The following is a 21,725-nucleotide window of genomic DNA, read 5'->3' as shown; positions in this document are numbered from 1 at the left end:
TGAATGGACTGTTTTGTGTTAACAAGTGAGAGAAAACACAAACCCACAGCTGTGCTGCGAAACTACAGACCACAAGAATGACACATTCAGCTCCTAATCAACTCACAACATGTTCGTTATCTTGTTTACCTCTTAATTGAATTATAGAAATCATGAACTTACTAGCATTGCACCTTTTAGGGAGAGAAACACAGCCCTCAAAATACACCAAACTTACATGATGCAGAGTGGACAGCATTTTGTAAGCGTACAATGGGTGACATCTCTAAAAAAAAAAAAGCTATTTGCACGCGGCGGGAGTGTAGGGGGTGCTGGGGGCATCCGCAGAGAAACAGAGAGATTTGAGACCAGCATTACAAGTTACTGTGGCTCCCCAACAGGCAATCATTCTGTTTGAAAAAGAAAATGACTAACAAAACAGGCTAAATTAAGCATTTTACACACACATATATACACAAGCTGGGCTCTAAATTGTGGTTCTGTCAATAGAGGTTGTTTTGTGTTGCTTGACTATGGTTTCGAAACAAGTGCAGCGCAAGTGTTATAGAATACGATAAAAAGCAAACATAAGACACAAACAGCAGCAGGGCAACAGCCCAGCATGACGTTTTATGATTACAAGCTTGTCGAGATTGACAGAATGTTTATAGTACGTCGATTAAGAAAAACATGCAGACCAGAAGACGAGAGAGACTGCAATTGAGCAAGATATTTACTAATTTACACCTCGCATCTTCAACAAATGCCAAACCGGAAACGTCAACAAACAAAACATGCTACATGTCGGACAGAAGAGCTAATAAAAATGTGAGTCGATTATTGATTGTGTTTTGAGTGCTGTTGGGGAGTGGAGATGAAACCTCACTCTAAAAGGATCTAGATGCTAGAATGTTTATGATCCTAGTTTGTGATCTCTTCTTCATCTAGTTTTAGGGTCACACATGAGTCCAATAATAAAAATGATCATAATGAAAATAAAAGTAACCCTCTACAATAAGGTCCCAATAGTTAACGTTAGTTTATACATTAACTAACAACTAATATTAACAATATTAGCTGCCTTGTATAAAGCTCTACATTAATGTCTAGTGAGATTTTCATTTAGAAAATCTTAAAAAACAGGCATTTGCAAATGTGAAATCAATAATCCATCATGACAACACCATTTACTCATATAGTCCTGAACGTCTGAACCCTAAGTTTTGCTTATGAACAACAAGCAATACATTTGTATTTTTGTTTATTCATCTTTGTTAACATTAATTTATATAAATACAACTGTTCATTGTTAGTTAATGTAAGCTCAGGTCCGTTATGGTAATATAATACAAATAATACCAATATTAACAGATATAACTTTTGATTTTAATAATGTCTTAGTAAATGTTGATATTAATATAAAAAAATTATTTAGAAGTATGTTCATGTTAACTAATGTTAACAAATGGAACCTAAATACATTATATATAGAGAGAGAGAGACTTCAGATGCAAAAAGTCCATCTGAGATTTTTCTGAGACTTTTTCTTTTAAATGAGCATTTTTATCAGGCTCCTGTTTACTATTAATTTCACTTTGATGGAAAATAAAAAGTTATTAGTCAGTTATTGAGTGCATTTTTTTCAAAAATGTCCAATGATATTTTCATAGGAGCCTGATAAAACAAAAAAAATATATATTTTACCATTTAATGTACAATTTCAGCCAATCATAAGATGTAACTTTTTATTTACTAGAACTTTAACATGTATTGTTAGATTTAAATAAATATAATTAAATAAAAGTGTACCAGTGGAACATTTGAAAGAAAAAATACTTAGCCCATAAAAAATACGTATAGAAAATACTTATTATTTAGCCTATACAAAAGACTTTTTTGTTTTTTAAGATGTTTATTTCTGGCATTTTTGCCTTTATTATGACAGGACAGTTTAGAGATGACAGGAAGTGAAGTGGGGGAGAGAGAGAGGGGCAGGATCAGGAAAGGTCCTCGAGCCAGGATTTGAACTCGGGAAGCCCATAGCACAACGGAGCTGTATGTCGGCACGCTGTCCACGAGGCTATTGGCGCCGACACAAAAAACTTTTTTTTTTTTTTTACAGAAACTTGAAATATCTCTGATATCGACTCATGCTATATGGGCTTTAGTATACAGCTAGTCCACTACAAAACTGAGTGTCACAATATGATAATTTTTCATGAACAACAGTAGTTTAACCCACATTTAACATTGTTGTTTACCAGATTCACATTACAAACACTTGCGGCTTTTAAAGGACCCCAAAGATTCAAAGCTACATCTGAAATGGCACAACAACATTCCACAAAGCTCTTTCATTCACAAAACACAATGACAGTCAACACTAACACATTTATAAAACGCTTCTCAAACACAGCCTTGAATTGGAGTGTACAGTGTGTGTTATTCTCTGCTGCAGGTCAGGGTCAGGTGAGGAACAGAGTAAAAAAAAAAAAAGAAAAGAGGAGAGAGTGAGAGGGAATAAAGTTTCATCTTGTGTCCGGGAAGATTTAACCCCATGAAGAGCTCTAAGCCGCTCTGGAAATTGTGCCTAAGTGTGTGAAAGCAGTGGAAAGGCGTCACTGAGCCTCAGCGCAGACACACACATCTCCTGTTTCACAGCACAACAACAACACAGCAGCTGCAGCTCACTAGAGGAAATGAAATCCTGTTGTGTAACGAGGCATGACAAACGTCACACCATTGTATAAATCTGATCTAGTGTGCGATTCGGACGGAATAAAATGCTTCTCTGTGGACTGGATGGGGAAAGATACAAAATTTCAGGGATCAAATTTACATCAGACAATGAGAAACGTAGAAGATGTTTTGCCAAAATGCCAATGAGCAGACAAAGGAAACACCTCATCACTGATCTCAAGTCAAAAGCCAATGCTTTAAACCATCCAAAATAAATTTTCCAGCCTTGCAGAATATTAAAAAGGCCTTCACATCAAGGGCTGAAAGACCTTACATACTTTAAATGTTTTTATTTATTCAATTATTTTACGCATACTAACAACTACCGTCCAAAATTTGAGGGCAGTACAAATTATTATTATTATTTTTTAAATAAATTATTATTTTATCAGCTAGGCTCCATTAAATTGATCAAAATATGACAGTTAAAACATTTTAGACATTTTTATTTCAAATAAATACTCTTGAACTTTCTATTAATCAGAGAATCCTGAAAAAAATTTATCACGGTTTTCTACAAAACCTTCTGAAGGACTATGTGACACTGAAGACTGGAATAATGATGCTGATTCAGCTTTGCCAACAGGAATAAATGACATTTTACAATATAATCAAATAGAAAACAGTTATTTAAACAGTAAACTGTAATAATATTACACAATATTACTTTTTTAACTGTATTTTTGATCAAGAAAAAATGCGTCTTGGTGAGCATTAAAGATGTCTTTCAAAAAACAATAATCTTACCTTATATAATTCTACAGTCAAAGTTCTGAGGTGCATTAAAATGTCATTATCATTTTTTTTATAGCAGATTTTATGTTGTTTGAAAAAAATAGTAATCATGATTATGTGAACATTTTGACGTTCACATTTCAAATTGAAAAAAAATGTCATGAACCTTTCAAAATGTGCTCCTTCCATTGACGCGTAAAAAAAAAATCTATGTTGTCATTGCTGGAAGTTAATATGACAAAAGAAAGTATGTGCTCAGCTCCAGAAAAAGGGTTCAGAAAAGTATTCTGCTGTATAACAACACTTCACGAAAGTCTGACCTCCTTTAATGAAGTATTTAGAGAGTCACAAAGATCAGCCGCCTCTCACAATGTGCCTTCAGGGCTGCCATAAATTAAACCACCTCAGGCCCATGCCTATACATGCTTTCAAAATGCTTCACTTAAGCCATCCATTTAAACTAAACTGCTTTATATATTCTATTCAGTAGCGTGTTATTGTCATGTCTGCATGTCAACAATTTGAAAAAGAATAATATTTAATTACAGCTCAGTCAATAAATGTACAAATAGCATCAATTCATTGTCTGTTATTTTAAAAATGTGTCTCAGGAATAATAGTCTTGTGTGATTGATGACCCAAAAAACTGTTGTATACTGTTGGTGAAAACGCCAATTCTTTGAACCTGAAAAAATATCCAGGTTCATGAAACAGTAAAAAGATTGTTAAAAGGGGGATAAGTTCACATCAGTACCTTGTAATTACCGAGCGGGACGTTAGAAGGTTAATACTAGTCTAGCCAAAGCCATTTGAGAACACACTAGGTTGGCACATGTTCAAGGCTGGTCACCAACGCCCCTCTAGAAACGCTTCTCAAAAAGACAAAGCATGTGTCAATGACTTTGTTCAGTGAGGACGGTCCAGCCAAAGTAGACAGTAGGACAGAGGGGATTTCGTTTCACTACTATTAAACACTCACAGATATTCAAAGTCCCTCAAAGCGAAGAAAATCAAAAACATTATACCACTTATAGATTCTCAAGTTAATACAGTGTGACTAATATGTTTGTTCCAAACAGAAGTTATTTTTTAGGGGTTGCTCTTTCACAGCTCTGGAGACTTCATGGATTTCTGAGCACTTTTCAAGTATCAACTTTTTCTAAAATTTCCCAAAAGAAGTGAAAACAGACATGCTGTAATAGTATAAAGCTATAAAGTGTTTGTGGACTGACAGTTTAGATAATTTGGTTTATGAAGAATATTGGAGTTATCCTGAAATCTCAGACTTTATCCCAAAGTATGCTCAAATTTGCTAAAATAAAATTGTTGTCACCATAATATCTGAGATCTCTTGCAATTACTTCTTTCATACTGACAGTTTCTTGTATAAGTGGCATGTACACTACCATTCAAAAGAAACATTCTTTTTCATTCTGTTTCAAAAAAAAAAAAAAAAAAGCAAAATATATATATTTTTTTTAAAATGCTCATGAGGCTGTATTTATTTGATTAAAAAAATTTGTAAAAGAGTAATACTGTGGAATATAATTAAAATTTAAAATAACTGTTTTCTATTTTAATACATTTTAAAATATAATTTATTCCTGTGATGGCAAAGCTTCAGAAATCTTCAGAAATCATTCTAATATGCTGATGCTCAAGAATTTTTTTTTTATTATTATGAAGTTGAAAATGGTTGTGCTTCTTAACATGTTTGTGGAAAACACAATTTGTTCAGGGTTTTTTGATTATTACATTTTTTTTAAAACAATATTTAATTGAAAGATAGTTTATGCTAAAACACTGATTCATAGATTATAGAAAAATATTTTTTTATGGATATGGAAATCGAATATAGACACTCTTTGAACCAAACAAAAGAGAAAATTAACTAACAACTGGGCGCAAATTGTTTGACCCAGCCAAAAAAATAAATAAACGTGAGCATATAAAAAACCACACATATGCTTGATGCTGTTAAGTCACATTATGGCTGAACTACTGCAAGTATTACATGTAAAAAAAAAAAAAAAACAGTACCTAATTCAGTGCATTACAATTTTGTAGTCACATGTGTTTGGTTAGTTTGGATGAACTACGCTGGTGCAGGAAGAAATGCTCTTTTGGTGTGTAAATACATGGCTCTACATAAAAGAGCAGATACTCACAACCTATGAGCTCCTATGAAGGCTTGAGTTGATCAGTGCATATTGTGGTTGTTGTGTTGCGGTGTGTCCTGAACCTGGTCCCTTGTGTTCTGGCCTGGTTCTGACTGGGTTTGCTTAATCTGGGGCAGATCCAGGGCAGTACTGGAATTCGCTGGAGGGGAAGGGTTGAAAAGTTAAACGGATGATCTGGCTCAAGAGACAGAGAAAATGTGCTGAAGTGTTCCTGTGGCTCAGTGGTAGAGCATTGCGTTAGCAGCGCAAAGGTCGTGGGTTCAATTCTCAGAGATCACACATACTGATAAAAAAATGTATAGCCTGAATGCACTGTAAGTCGCTTAAGCATCTGCTAAATGCATAAATTTAATTACATTTAATTTAAGTGTGTGTGTGTGTGTGTGTTTGACTGACTGTTATTCTTTGCAGCCTTCAGTGCTCCCCTCCGTCTCTCCAGGGCTTTCTCCAGCTCAGACTTCTGTGATGGCGATGGAGGGCATGTCCCAGGCGAGGAGAAGGGGCCAGGACGCTTGACTGAGTTCTAACAGAAAGATTCCATTACTATACCAATAGCTAGTTTTAAACACATTTGAATTATATTGAAATATTTTTTTGTTTATTTTATATTAAAAAACATATATACTGACATATAAAATAAGTGTTAATAGTATTAATTAATAATAAAAATAAATAAAGCAATCCTAACCAGGATTCCCTGAAGGTCCTGTATGGCAGAATTTGTCCCTTCTTTCTGCAGGAAGACCAGAGAAACAATTAAGCAGACTATGTAAGTGAGTGTTACTATTTTTAAGTGAGTGTTATTATATATAAGAGGAGGGGGTCCTGTGGCAGCTGGTGGTGGATTGGAGACCTGCTGGAGCTTCTTTTTCAGTTCCTCCACTACAAAACACAGAGATATAAACACTGGGTTATTTGGAATGTTGTTCAAAAGTTTTGGGAGAAATTAAATACTTTTATTTAGCAAAGATGCATTACATTGATAAAAAGTGACAACAAATAAAAGTAGTACTGTGACAAAACTTTTCTATTTCAAATAAAATACTTTTCTTTTGAAATTTCTATTTTTATTAATTAAAGAATCCTGAAAAAAATGTATCATGTTTTCCACTAAACGTTTAGAGGAACAACTGATTTCAACACTAATTATAGTAAGAAAAGTTTTATCTGAATACCAAATCAGCATATTAGAATGTTTTTACATCAAAAAACATAATTTAGAAGTAATAGGCTATTTTCTGTCCTGTTTTTGACCCGCCTCATCAGAACGTTCTGTTTGAATAGGCGTGGCAAATTGTAGACTAGGAAGTAAATGCCCACTACAATGATTGGCTAACACTTGTGTTTGTTTGACAGCCTACTTCCCTAACAGATGCTGTGATTTAGGTTAAAAACGCATATAGTGATCTAATATGCTGATTTGGTGATCAAGAAACATTTCTTGTTAATGTTAAAAACAGTTGTGCTGCTTAGTATTTATGTGGAAATCATGCTACTTTTTAACAGGATTGCAATAAAGTAAAAAAAAAAAAACATTTATTTGAAATAGAAATATTTTGTAACATAAGTCTTTACTGTCACTTTTGATCATTTTAATACATCCTTGCTAAATACTTCATCGGCATATTGTAAGTAATTTCATTTAATGACACTGATTAACTGAATAAAAGAAAGTGTAAAGTATGTAAAGACGTGTACCGGTCCTGGTCTGGCTCTGTTGGTTCTCTGGGAAACACGTCGCAATTGAACTCCTTTTTTGATGCGTTGCATCATCTCATCCACAGCTTGCTGTCTGATGTCCTTCTCTGTCAGACACACATACACACACACACACACACACACACACGCATGCACAGACAGACAGACAAATGGGATTTCTATTAAAGCACATTTAAACAGATCAACACAGATGTAGATAAACATCTGCTGCTTTTCATTAGCAGTCATTTCAGACACTGAATAATATCAGACATACTGACACCACTAAACAGAACTGTGAGGGTTTCTATTTGAGCTGGAATGCACAAATATCATAAAAAAAATCAAAAGAAAGTTGATCTGTGATGTTTGTCTTTGTTTAGCGGCCTTGGCAAACACTTTTAGTCATTCTGTCATTAACAGTAACAAAAAATGTGAATATCTGCTTACCAGCCTGATGGTTTTCTGACATGATAAAAATCAATCTAAAAACATTCTCTTTTGCAAAGGCACTAAATTGGCATTACGTTTCAGAGCTAGAGTATGGTCCAATAACAACCTTCTATTCATATGAGATCATAAAAATGCTGTTCAATAATAAGAACACCTGAAAGAAAACTGCAATTATTCAACAAAAGTATCTAAGCTTTGGCCTGCACTTATACTTATTATAGGATGTGAAAGAATTTTAGTCAATCCTTTGGAAAGATCACCATTCCTTGAAAACATTCAAACCCAGTGAAAAAGAAAATCAAGCACTAGTGATAAAAGGAAGGCTAAAGTTCACCAGTCAGTTTCTATAAACCTGAACATCATGCCAATAACTGAAGAATTGTCCATTTTTTTAGCATAAATGGGTAATGACTTATCCAAACTCTGTACAAAAGTGTTTGTCCTTTAGCAAAAAGCTGGAAGTCTTCTTCCTTTTTCTCTCCCATCGTTTTTTAGTGTAAGGCTGAAAGAAATGGCTAAGAACAAACTTGAACTTGACCCAAGTCTTTCATTTTCATTTTTGCTGTGATGAAGAACACAAGTTTACTTTATGTGAAACGGTGTACATTAATTACATTCCATCTGACGGAATGCACTGCAAATTTCTAATTGATATTCAACACTGCTCAAAAAGGTCAACACAAATGTCTGAAATCTTTCATGTGGCTCGACGGCAAATACAACTGCAGGGCAGCCCTGCTAATGAAACGAATCAAAGAAAAAACCTTGAACCATCAGCCATCGCTGATTACTGTGCTTTTAAATGATCAATCTATGTAATCTTTGCATTTATTAATTATTATAAAGCAAAACCTTTAACCCGAGCAGGTTTATAGATTGGAAATTAACTCTGATGGCTCCGCTCTTTACCTGGGGTTTTCTCAGAGGAGTCCTTCTCCGCTAATGCAATTTCAGTGCTCACATCTTTTTTCTTACGAAGCATAGAGAGTAATGAGCTAAAAGAGATAGAGACAAAAGAAAAAATGGAGAACTAAAGCAAAATTTCCTGTTTCAACAAGAAATGTGTCATTGAAACTTCCCAATCAGCAAACAGCTTATTGACTGCAGTTTTCATCCGATCTTTTTTATTATCAAGTTGTATTTACTCATTTTGGTGGCTTTCATCACAAATAGACACTCACCTGAGTGGGTTGCTTGAGGAGGGACTGGATTAATGGCTGCTGAAAATTCAGCTTTTTCATCACAGAAATGACATTTTAAAATATATTAAAATAGAAAACAGTTATTTTAAATGTTAAAAACATTTCACAATATTACTGTTTTTACTGTATTTTTTTGATCAAATGGTGAGCATAACAGACTTCTTTTTTTTTTTTTTTATCTAAAAACTGACCCCTAACGTGGTACCTGTGCATCTGAGGTCTTTAGCCTCGGTTTCAGCTTTAGTGTGTTTGTGCTGCCACTCTTTTCTTTCCTCATCCAGCAATTCAGTCTGTCTCTGTAACGCTGTCAGCTGCTTCTTTAATTCGCTGCCATGTATCTGCTCTTCAAGAGCCTTCACCTGGAATCCACCAACAAAACATGGGTTGTAAAAACAGAATGTGATCTTTGAACTTAAGGTATAGTTCACTTATAAAATGAATACTCTGCCATCATGCCATCAAATGAAATGGTGACCAGGTATCCTTTTACTTTCACTATATAGAAAATAGCAGCTTGGACACTGGACCAGTGTTTTTTTTTACTGTCACTGAGATACTATTATCGTCTTTCTTAATATATTTTCAGTTTTATTTCAACTTTAGATAAAGTTTTGATATTTTTTTTTTTTGTAGTTTTTATTATTATTTGCTTTTAGTTTTAATTTAGTTTAACTTGTTGAAATAAAATACGTTTAAGTTTATTTTTTTTAAATATTTAAAATGATTTCAGTTAAGGTTTGTTTTATTTCAAGCAACGGATTGTTTTAGTTGTAGTTTTAGTTAACTATAAAAATCCTGCACTCTGCATGTTAAATATCTCCTTATGAGTTCCATGCAAGAGAAAAAGTCTCGCCTTTCCAATGGAACGACATGAGTGTGACAAAATGATGACTTTTTTGTGTGAACCATCCCTTTAAGGCAGTAAAACATAGTGACTGTACTTCCATCCCTCACACCCTCATTATTGTTCTTGTCATATTAAATATGTCATATACTTTATATATATAAATTCTATAGTGATGGCAGACAAATACCATGAAGTGAGTGAGTCATGTCGACTCCAGCATTTTCCTTGATCCTTTAATGATTGTTTAAATGCAGAACACCGCTCATTCCTTCTCCTTTCAGAAAGGCACATAATGAACTGCATGTGTGTGTGTGTGTGTGTGTGTGTGTGTGTGTGTGTTTTGGTGTGACACTAGGAGGGGTTGGTATGGTTGATTTGATTGGTTTGTCTGTTATTATTTTAATGACATTTGGTCTGCACCCTCTCAGGACACTGTGACCTTAAGGACAGTGTAGGGATTAATGTGTGTATGTGTGTTTATTACCTGCTGTTGATGCTCCAGTCTCTGTGTCTCTAAAGTGTGTGTCAGTGTGTTGATCTCTGCCAGAGCTTTCTGCAGAGCTTCTGTTGGAGACACACTTTGGATCAACATCTGGCTTTGTCTTTTCAGCTTCTTCTGCTCTACTAGCATCTTCATTCACCCACAGAGAGACAGAGAGATAAGCACACATTCACACACCGCTTAATTAATATATTCCAGGAATCCATAAATATTCAGAGTTCCTAGCATGTCTTATACATTTCAATAAATTAATTATGAATTCAAATCAAACTGAGCTTTCACCTCATGTGCAAACTTCTCTGCTTCAGATCGCAGGTCCCTCTCAAGCTTTAGATCATCCTGCAAGGCCTCAAACTCATCTAGAGCATATTGAGAAACTACAAACACAAACAGGTAAGTTTTCTATATATCTTGTCTATGGTATAATTTATATTCCTGTTGACCTTCTGATGACATCCACTACAGGGCATAGACCTTTAAAAGGCATTTTAGGGTGTAATTTGCCATTTAAATCAGCATGGTCAAGTTAAGTTAAGTTACTTTTATTTCTAGATTGCTTTATACAATACAGATTTGTAAACAAGAAAATAGCAGAATCAATTATGGAAACTCAACTATGGAGGCAGTTCAGATTCGGCTATTAAGCCGAAGACAATAGTGTCCGATGATGACCTTTGGCTCTTATCCATAATTCTACTTTTCTGACCTCTTTATATGCATTTAATTTAAATTACTGTTCAAAAGTTTGGGGTTGGTAATTTTTTTGAATGTTTTTGAAAGAAGTCACTTATACCCACTCAGGCTTCATTTATTTGATCAAAAATACATTAAAACCAGCAATATTGTAAAATATTATTACAATTCTAAAAACTGAAAATATAATTTATTATAATATAATTATTCCTGTTACGGCAAAGCTGAATTTTCAGCATCCATTAACCCCAGTGTCACATGGTCCTTCGGAAATCATTCTAATATGCAGATTTGGTTGTTCAAGAAAAATGTCTTATTATTATCAATATTGTGCTGCTTAACACTTTTGTGGAAATGATACAAAAATATAATATAATTAGAAAGTTCAAAAGAACAACATTTATTTCAAATAGAAATCTTTTGTAACATTATAAATGTCTTTACTTTTACTTTTGATCAATTTAATTCATTCTTGCTGAATAAAAGTAGTAACTTCTTTCAAAAAAAGGTAATTCCTCCAAACTTTTGAACGGCAGCGTATGACAACATTATCTTCTTTTGTATGCAACAGAGTGCAACTCTCTCAAATATATCATTATTAACAAAAGAAGACCAGAAATATAATTCTTTATTTAAAGTGATAAGATTATGACATTACGATTTTTTTATTTAATTTAATTCATGCATCAAACGACTAAACAACTCAAAACACGCACAAACAAACAGGAAAAAAATATTTGTGAAAAATCATGCATTCTGATTTTTGTGATATTTGCATGACCTGTTATGACTCTATAATCAAGCAGAAGGTGTCAGAAATCACTTAGATTTACATAAAAATACTGTATGACTTATTGTTATTGTAATAATGATACAAGAAACACAGTATAGACTTTGAATGAAGCAATGAAGATGTACCAGAGTGTGTTAGGATCAATGTCTGGACTGGAAAGCGGTAGAGAGAGAGTGAGAGAGAGGCTGATGTAAGTGGATACAGTAGAGAGCATAAGCACAACTGACCTCTGTTGTATTTTCCCAAGAGCTTCTTTTGTTGGAATGTTTCAGCTATTAAAACAGTATTAGCATGCTTCTCTTTCAGGAGCTTAGGAAGAAAGAGAGAGTGAGAGCTTCATTTATTTGGGTATTTAACTGGTTCATCTAAAACACCGAACAATATGACACAAAGACAGAACCTTATTTTCTATTTGGTTGTCATTATTCTGAGTGAAAGCCACTTTGAAACATGGCAAAGGTTAACATTAAAGACATTAAGGAGGTGGATCAAAACATTTTCGTTCTGTCATGATTTTTACTTTTCATTAAGAAAAAATAACATTTTGAATGTATATTGTAGACCTTTTTTTAAAATGATGCACGGTAGATCTTTCTTAAAGTTAAGTAGTAAGTTAATGCAGTAAAACCCAAGATTAAATGCCTTTCTCACATACTTCCTGTCTAGTTTGGCAGAGCTGCTCTCTTGTCGTCTCCAGATCAATCACAGTCTGCTTCTTCTCAGCCAGGATCACTTCTAGTTTATCCCTCAGCTCTACCACAAATAAACAAGAAAAGTATAAATAAACAAATGACAGTACAAAACAGCCTGAATTCTCAAGTGTCTTGTAACCAAACATCATGAATTGAGAACTGCAGCGGAGGGCAAAATTACTTATATTTTTAGTTTGTTTCTTATAAAAGCTATTGTATCTAAGACTTCGAAATAAAGCATGTGTTGTATGGACTACTTTTACAATGTTTTTCAGTGCTTGAAAGCCTTGAAAAAAAGCCAGTGGCCACTTTAAACTTTTAACTGTTGTTTCAATATAAAGATCTTTTAAAAAATTGCATTTAAAGGGGTCATATGATGCGATTTCGTGTTTTCCTTTCTCTTTGGAGTGTTACAAGCTGATTGTGCATAGATAAGATCCCTGAAGTTGCAAAGACTAAAGTCTCAAAACCAAAGAGATATTCTTTATCAAAGTTAAGACTCTGCCATTGAACATTAAAGCATGTCAACATATTCTGTTACACCAAATACACAAAATAATGATCTTTAAAAAAGCATCATATGACCCCTTTAAAACACATAAATAAATGAATAATATTAACAGAATAACAAAAAATGGAAAGCCTGTGGTCAATTTGAACTGTTGTTATATGTAAAAGTGTAAATATGTAAAGAGTAATCTTAAATAAATAAATAAATAAAATAATTTAATATAGAATTGAAACTCGAAAGCCTGTCACTTTGAACTGTTGTTTTATGTAAAAGTGTAAAATAATTTATATTTAATATCTAAAACAAAAAAACAAATGTTTCACAGAAAAAAACACTGAGGATGAGTACATAACTAAATTTCAATTTTTGGATAAAAAATTCTAATAGCCTAGACACTTAGGGCCCTATCATACACCCGGCGCAATGCGGCGCAAGTGTTTTTGCTAGTTTCAGCCCGACGCAGTTCTCATTTTCCCATCCTGTGCTGCGTTGTTTAAATAGAAAATGCATTTGCACCCATTTGTGTGCCCATGGGCGTGCTGGCCTAAAAAAGATGCGTGTTCAGGTGCATTGTTGGCGCATTGCTATTTTGAGGAACTGAAAATAAGACTGCTCCATAGACCAACTCAAACCTGGTCTAAAGTCTGGCGCAATATTTTTTCTGTTATTTAAAGAGCGCGTTAGTAATATGCGCCTATAGGCGGGTGCACAACACACGTACACTTTGCTTATTACACACACAGGGACACGCGCAGCAGCACACAAACATTTTTAAAAATGAAAAATTACATTCCGCCATGTAAATAGCGAACCCGCCATGGCGCGAGCACAACTGGCTTTTAAAGGGGATGGGAGATGAGACTCTGATTGGTTTATTGCACGTTACGCCCAAAAAACACCCATTACTCATAAAGAGAATAGGGACAACCCGTTTAAACCATGCACCTGGGCGTGCCGACATTTTACCCATCGTTAAACTAGCAAAAGTGGATTCAGACACGCCCTGAGTGCACCTGCACTGTGCGCTTTAGACCATGCACTTAGATCGTTAAAATAGGGCCCGTTCAACCAAAAATGAAACCCCGGCGCCGTAAGTCCTGCCCTGCAGACAAAACCAAATTAAACCCTGCGGCTCGTGATGATTCATTGAGGTCTTAAGACACGAAATGATTGGTCTGTGCAAGAAATCGAACGGTATTTATATAATTTTTTACCTCTGATCCACCGCAATGTCCAACTGTCCTGAGCGCGTATAGATGCCCTATTTGACCGCTCCAGATACGTTGACGCGTCCTCCATTTTGGAACGTATCGCGGCCCATAGAAACAGTCACTAATGAGGAATCTACTTATATATATCTATGAACACAAACGAAGATTTTTAACTCAAACCGTTGCAGTCTGTCAGTCATATAATGGCAGTCAATGGGTCCCATGGCTTTGAGAGTAAAAAAAAACATACAGACAAAATCTACGGTTTGAGTTAAAAATCTTCGTTTGTGTTCTACTGAAGAAACAAATTCACCTACATCTTGGATGCCCTGGGGGTAAGCAGATAAATATCAAATTTTCGTTTTTGGGTGAACTATCCCTTTAATGGCAAAGGTGTCTAATTTCTGTACTACTAAATAATGACGGCTTTCACACAAGTTTGTCAGCCATTGTTTGACTAAACAGGTAGTCAAGCCTCAATTTAATGCCAGAGCCTATGTTATTATGACAGGCCCAGTCAATCTGCTTGAACAAAAAACATGCAATTCTTTGCTGTCTGTGTCATAGAAATTACACACTTCACCTTTAAAACTAATATGTAGATGCAAAAAGTATAAAGTGATAAAAATATTCAAAAGGGTCTGGCTGCAGATTTGCGCTTGCATTCTCAGACTTGCACTCTCAGGCACTTGCACTTCCGCTAGCGACGTCACTTGCAGTCTTTATTTTTCTATTTTGTTCTATTTATTTATTCTTTTTGTTTGAATCTCTCAACATTTTACAACAGTAGCCAGGTGGTGAAGACAAGACAAAAGAAACTAAATTACGAAGTCACTTGCAATCGCCACTTACCCTCTCCGATACCTGCGACGTCACTTGCAATCGACACAAATCGTGCTTGTTGCCAATGGAGACAAGACGCTGTGGTGGTGATTAAACGATTAAAACTAATTTTATACTATAACGTACAGGGTCCTGCAAGAAAAAGACAAGACCCGCAAATCCGTGGCTACAGAACAGCAGAATATGAACGCAATGCACAAAGTCTCTCGTTAAGCGTTTTCCTCCTGTAGAAAAACATAAACACTTAACATGGCTTAATGTATTAAGATGCTATTAAAATATCAAATTCAATATACAGTTTATTAATATAATGAATAGGCCTATGTATATAGTATTTTCCTCCCACACTGCAAAACGTAGCATAATGGACTAAGATGATAAAGACCAATAAACAAAAAGTAATCAATAAATAGAACAAAATAAAAAATAAAAAAGACTGCAAGTGACGTCGCTAGCGGAAGTGCAAGTGTCTGAGACTGCAAGTCTGAGAATGCAAGTCTGAGAGTGCAAGAGCAAGGCTGCAGCCAGACCCTTCTCCAAAATATTTTATTAAGCAATACATTGTGGGACAGTGCACTGACCCACCTGTAATGACAATCTGACAGTGGGAGGAGCTACAGACTCCTGACTCCTCCTCCTGTGGATCTTCATCATTCTCATCATCCAGACTGATCTCAGCAACGACATCAGCACCAAGGCGGGACATAAAGAGCATACTCTTCCTCTTCAGAGAACGGTTCTGTCTGTTTAACTGAGAGAAAGATATACATTTGTGTATTTGAAAGATATTTTATCCAAAGCAGCTTAGAGTGCATTTAATGTATACATTTCAACTCATGATCTGAGTGCTGCTGGCATCACACGGTACCAATTGAACTCAGCTCAACTCAACTCAAACTTTATTTATAAAGCACTTTCAACATCATGACTGGAACCAAAGTGCTGTACAAAAAAAATAATAAATAAATAAAAAAAAAACTAAAAAAAACTACACTATCAAAACATGAATTTGCTTGGTCTCGGTGAAGAGAACGAAAATCCAGTGTCTACTGACAGTACAAAAAAAAGTTAATCTAGTGAGGCCAATGTCGTCACATTTATAGGAATAATCAGAAATCAAAATGACACTTGTAACACCACAAATGATATAAAACCCAAGCCGGTGATTTTCTGCGTTTACCACAGAGCGAAAAAATATGAGAAATCAAATCAGCAGCATGTTGACAGACCAGCCCACTGGAACCCCAGCGGGTGCCCATGCAATTCCCCTCAATCACACAGCCAAACACACACAGCACAAACACTCTGGAAGAGAGCAATAATCAAGGGCAAAATAATAGACATTTTATTACACGTATGCAGGAGCAGCAGCAGCAGACACTCCTGTTTTCATAAATAATTACAGCATTCTATCAGGCGCGGCCACGGACCCCCTCCCTCGCCACATGCACATACCTGCATCCGAGAAATTTTACCTTTTTGAACACCCAATTAAAGTAATTTAAGACTGGTCATTCACACTTCAATTAGGGAGGCCACTTAATGGAAACTCAGAGAGCCAATGGGGGTGGAGGTATGTAAATTAGTACTGGATGACATTCCGGTCAGAGAGAGAAAAAGAGTGGGAGGCAGGGATAAAATGCCCCTCTTTAACGAGCCTTTATGAATGACATCCAAGTGAGGACACACAGCACGTGAATCCATTTCCTGATGCCGTCCTTTCTGCTGAATGCATCTTTCAAAAACGCAATCAACAACACATAATATGGGGATAAACACGCAGACACACACGCATACACGCTTGCTCTGCGATAATCATCCGGCATTGATGAGAGCGCAGCGGTGAAATTACACACTGGCAGAAATCAGACGTGCGTCCCGAGGTGGCCAGGCCCCTCATCTCCTCTGATCACACATCAAAACAAAATGTCATGTGTTTGGATTGCACTTTGATTTGACTGCCACCACCCGCGGACCCTCATCCATTACTGTTTTTTAATTCAAAATGTTCCAGAGTTTAAAAAATTGATTATGATTTTTTCCCTCTTCTTTTTTTGTCTACCTCAGGGTCTCTTGGCAGACAAAATTACAGCCGTCATACACAATAAATCACACTATTTGAGACAATTCCACTCGTCGTCCTCCAATCACACCTACCAACATTTTTGGACTAATTTAAATGTAAATTTGGGATGAGCCAATGCTGTAATTTTCACAAAAATATCCTTCAGACTTTCAAAAAAGAGGTGAGATTTCTTTTCCATCCTGTGGGCTGAGATGCAAATCAAGTCAAAGTCTTTCATACTTGTTTTATAAATGTTTGCAAAATTAGTTCACATAAATACAGCGACAAGGCAACATCAAAATTTCATGTCTGTTTATTTACTTATTTACTGGGTAAGTAGCCAGAAAATAAGTGGAATAATGTAAAGTCTGTTGCTCATTATGGTAAAATAAACGTAGTAATGCACCGATATTACAGATCTGGTCAATACCGATAAGGTGATAATTATTTTCATGTTATGGCATACAAATAGCCAGCATTAAAATGTAATACAGTTTTATATAAATAGATAAATAAAAACACTACAAACTAAAATCTGTTTTTTTTTTTTATTCTACAAGTTAGCCAATTTAGGCCAATTATAATGTACAGTATGAAAATGGGCATTCAGTTTGAGATATGCTAATGATTACATTTAACAGTGTTATTAAACCTTTAGTGTTTTAAAAGATTAACGTTAAATTAAAATTAGATGATGACAAAAGTAAAGTATAAATAAATAACCAATATCATCCAATACCAATAAATTAAAACAAATTGTAATATCAGTTTTGGTAAGCATAAGAGACTTCTTTCAAAAACATTTAAAAAAAACACTTTTGAATGATTTTGTAAAAAACAAAAAAACAAAAAACTCTTCGGGAAAATCACAATTTTAATGCAAGAAATTTGGACTTCAGAGATCAATGTAATGCAAAGTGTTTCCTGCTTTAAAATAAAGACAGATGAGATATTTGAGAGGAATCGGCTATGTGTTGAAAGAGCAGCTAGTGACAAACACAACTGCCTCCTCAAACAGTCATCTGAAGAGGAGTAAACCTGTGGAGGCCGAAACCTACAGGACTCTCCTGCTGTTAGTCACACAGACGTGAGGGGCTCGGTGTGGAGGTGTTCACAGAGCAGCCAGGACAAAGGGCATCTGCACTGGTTTTCATGCGCAGTGGCCGCTGGCGAATATAGAACAAGCTGGGCTGTGCATTTAAGGATGTCAGGAAACCATTGATTGGTTAAATCGAGCTTTTATCCAACACATAATGCTGAGGCACAAAACGGCCCAGCTGCAGGTCTATTTCCTCCATACAAATGAAATGCTCTGCAGTCTTCCTCAACCGCAGCTCTCAGAAACATCTGTGATGGCTTCACATACTTCAAGGAAAAAAATGTAGCTATACCTCAAGAGAAATGGCAGGAATGAAATCCTGTCATCCACGCTAAATAACAGTAAGCCAGCAGGGTTTTTTCACCTCAGTCTATTTTGTCAAGTATAAAAAAAAAATAAATGTCAGTTTTCATTTGCACAGTGAAATGTCTTCTTTTTTTTGGATGCAGAAAGACTTCAAATGACAGCTACCCTGCTTCTAAAATGCAGGACAACAGTGTCCTTTTTCAATCTAAAGACTATTTTCTCCTGGTCTTTATCTCTTTTATCTGTGTCTTTATTCCTTTCACTGCTACTGTTCTCTCATTTCTCTCTCTGTGTGTGGTGATCAGCGCTCATCACTGACAGACAGCAGAAGAAAGTTGATTCATCCATCAGAGAGACGGCAATGAGCCAGTAATCGTTTGCCTCACACCTGGGCTTTTAGAAATCCATTTACCTGCTGAGCGCTCAGTGTAGATGCCACTTCACTTTTCAGACCCGACTGAGCCTGAACGGTAGAACTGAAACCCAACTAAACAATGTACTGAGCTGGGACTGATGGCAAATTGAATACTTCTGTAATGAGCGGGTCCAGTGAGGTGGGCTGGCAGTCAACACCAAGATGCAGGTATACCGGAGGGAGATAGTCTTTAAGACTGACTCCAGCATGAACTGAATGGATTGACTGCCCATTTGGAGTACAACTGTGTGTACTTTGCTCAGGATGGAGGAAATAAATGGATGGAAGGTTGATTGGAATGGTTGGATAGAGGCATGATGGATCCCAATCTATTTACTGTGAAAGCATACGCAAAAACATCATGTATGATTCTGGAAGTATTGTTTCTGAGAAGATTAGTGCAGAACTGAATGAAACAGAATAGAACAGAACACATAGTAACAAGACCAAATGAAACAGATAAGAAGAGAATCAAATGAAACAGTATCAAATGAAGAACAGAATCAAATGAATCGGAATAGAACAAAGGAGAATCAAATGAAATGGAACAAAAAAGAATTGAATGAAACAGCAGAGAACAAAATCAAATGAATCAGAACTGAACAGTAGAGAATCAAATGAAACGGAACAAAAATAGAATCACACGAAACAGAGCACAGGAGAATTAAATTAAACAGAATCAAATCAAACAAAAAAAAAGAACAGAATCAAATAAATAGGACAGAACAGCATCAAATGAATCAGAACACAACAGAGGAGAGCAGAAGAGAAGAAAATCAAAGGAATAAGAACATAAAGGAGAATCAAATTGATCAGAGCAGAACAAAGGAGAATCAAATGAAACAGAACAAAGAAGAATTGAATGAAACAGAAAAGAACTAAATCAAATGAATCAGAATAGAACAGGTGAATCACATGAAGCAGAGTACATGAGAATTAAATTAAACTGAACCAATCCAAACAAACAAAGAACAGAATCAAATAAATAAGAACAAAACAGAATCAAATGAATCAGAACAGAACAGAAGAGAATGCAACAAAACAGAACAAAATAAAATGACACAGAGCAGAATTAAATTGAACAAAACAGAATCAAATGAACAAGAACACAAAAGAATCAAATTAAATAGAACAGAATAAAATGAATAAAAAAATAACAGAATGAAATAAAACAACAATCAAATGACACAGAACAAAATAGAATCAAATAAATCAGAACAGATGAGAATCAAATTAAATAGAACGGAAGAGATTTAAATAAAACAGAATTAAATCAAGAATCAACTGAACCAAAACACAACAGAATCAAATGGAACGGAACAGAAACAAGGGGAATCAAATGAAACAGAATAAAACAGACCAGATGATCATTAACTTTATTGTAAAACCCCACCTTTGAGGCCAAAGCTTCTACACTCTCTCTGCATGTCTTCTCAATCTCTAGATTCTCCTGAATGTTGTTCACCTCCTCGATCACCCTGTGTGACACTGAAGACAAGCAATATGTCAAATATTTTGATGTTTTCTTCAACACAAACACACTACAGTTGTCACTACAGGCAAGCACACACCTAATTGTCTGTCATGCACACACTGGAGCAGCTAGCACAGTACATCATGACGTTCACAGACAAGGTCACAACATCATACAATTACTCTGTCCAGAGCACTGAAATTTAGAACAGCTCTTTATCAGCTATCATGCTCTCCAGACTCCTTTCGAGCAAGTCGGCTGGGGACATTTGGTGTGTGAAACAGCTGGAACTACAGTTCATATGGTGGACAAAACACATGGTAATACAACGCAAGCAAGGATTTGAACTGTGTTTGAACAGTTGATGTAGTAGTCATAGCAGTATTCTGTAGTGTGACATGCTTTACTTCATCAAAAATTACTCAAAACATCTTTGTAATTCTTATATAATTATTATACATGTTGTTTTGTTACCGAGTTGTAATTTAAAGATTCATATGGACATGGAATATTTGTATCCACTGATGTGTCACTGTTGGACTATTAAATGAACTGTTTTCCAGCATTATTCATATTTGAACCCTTTCCAACACACACACACACACACGCGCACACGCACACACACACACACAGGTATTCCTATCACTATAGGGACATTCCATAGGCATAATGGCTTTTATACTGTACAAACTATTTTCTATTCCCTTACCCTAACCCTACACCTAAACCTATACCTCACAGAAAACCTTCTGCATTTTTAGATTTTCAAAACACTTTATGTATGATTTATAACCTTGTTTCATCATGGAGACCTAAAAAATGTCCCCACAACGTCAAAATTAGGGATGCTCCGATCTGCCTTTTTCGCCTCCGATACCGATTCCGATACCTAGGGTTCAGTATTGGCCGATACCGATCCGATACCAGTGAAGTTTTTTTCCCTCATTTAAATAAATATAGAATTTATATATCTCTGTGTGTGGAAATGATACTCATTCTTTCACAATCTACTAGATACAGACTACTTCATTATAGAGAAAAATAAAATAAACAATAAATCTGAAAAATATAGGCCTATGTATATTTATAATCTATGACAAAAATGTATCATAAACTAGGTTAGTGGATAATTCGGCAGCAAAAGTTATTCTAGAAAAATCAGTGCACAATAATTTTAAGAATCCAAACATTTAGTGAAAAAAACAATATTTTGTGGGGAACAAATAAAAGTGTTGCACTAAATATGGTAAAATGTTACACATTGCTATTTGTATTATAAAATCCATTC

The 21,725-nt window shown here is 35.4% G+C and overlaps 1 pseudogene; it reads right to left on the bottom strand.

The window, feature by feature from the left end:
• LOC107663271 (shootin-1-like) overlaps nucleotides 1–21,725 on the bottom strand; it is a 33,962-nt pseudogene that overhangs the window by 1,847 nt on the left and 10,390 nt on the right.

The sequence above is a fragment of the Sinocyclocheilus anshuiensis genome, unplaced genomic scaffold, assembly GCF_001515605.1.
Source record: "Sinocyclocheilus anshuiensis isolate Anshui unplaced genomic scaffold, SAMN03320099.WGS_v1.1 scaffold1719, whole genome shotgun sequence".
NCBI lineage: Eukaryota > Metazoa > Chordata > Actinopteri > Cypriniformes > Cyprinidae > Sinocyclocheilus > Sinocyclocheilus anshuiensis.
This window is presented reverse-complemented; position numbering and strand designations above follow the sequence as displayed.